Source organism: Stegastes partitus, unplaced genomic scaffold (genome assembly GCF_000690725.1).
Source record: "Stegastes partitus isolate 25-593 unplaced genomic scaffold, Stegastes_partitus-1.0.2 Scaffold1781, whole genome shotgun sequence".
In the NCBI taxonomy this organism is placed as follows: Eukaryota; Metazoa; Chordata; class Actinopteri; family Pomacentridae; genus Stegastes; species Stegastes partitus.
The window spans coordinates 40272-41028 of NW_007579512.1; positions in this window are offsets into that span (position 1 = coordinate 40272).

The window sequence follows — 757 nt, forward strand, 5'->3', positions numbered from 1 at the left end:
GGTTGTTTGACCCGGTGGGATCGGCCGGCCAGTTTTCATTCACCCTTGGGGCTTGAGCTTAGGTTCGCGTGATTCTTTTAGTTCGGTGTTGGCACCGGCTTTGTCGGCCCTGTATAGGGTTGACCCGGTGCCGCATCTTTTGGTTTGTTTGGCCGACCTGGTGGGTCCACCAGTGAGTTGTAACTTTGGTTATTTTTTTGGGGTATGGGGTGATTGGGAGTTTATTCATTTTTTTCAGATTGTTTTTAAAATTTAAAAAAAATGAAAGTTAAAAATACCCTCGTTTCCTGTGTTCCCTTTTTAAATATGTTTGTGCCTTCTTTGGGCCTTAACACTTCATATGACATCCTTGAACATCTACAGTAGTTAAAACGTCACTGGGGAAGGATGCATGATCATAAGACGTTTGTCGCTTGTTTAATTGTTATTGTTTGGCACATGCTAATGGATGCAATGCTAACGTTAGATACCTGTAGCACCTGGAAGATGAAGCCTAGTGGTACAGTTAAAGATGAGTGACAGTATGAACGGTCTCAAGCATACCAGCAATTGAGAATCTTGAAAATGGTTACAAGTAACATGTTTGAATGTGACAGATTGTTGGCTGTAGAAACAAATGAACACAAAATATGTACCGCAAGGCCTTGAGTAACGGCTAATTTTATCATATGATACTGTGAGGACTAGCCACGAGCAGCTGGAAGGAAGAGGCTGAAAACCCAGTCTGATATGATGGACAAGTTTTTATTTGTTCCTT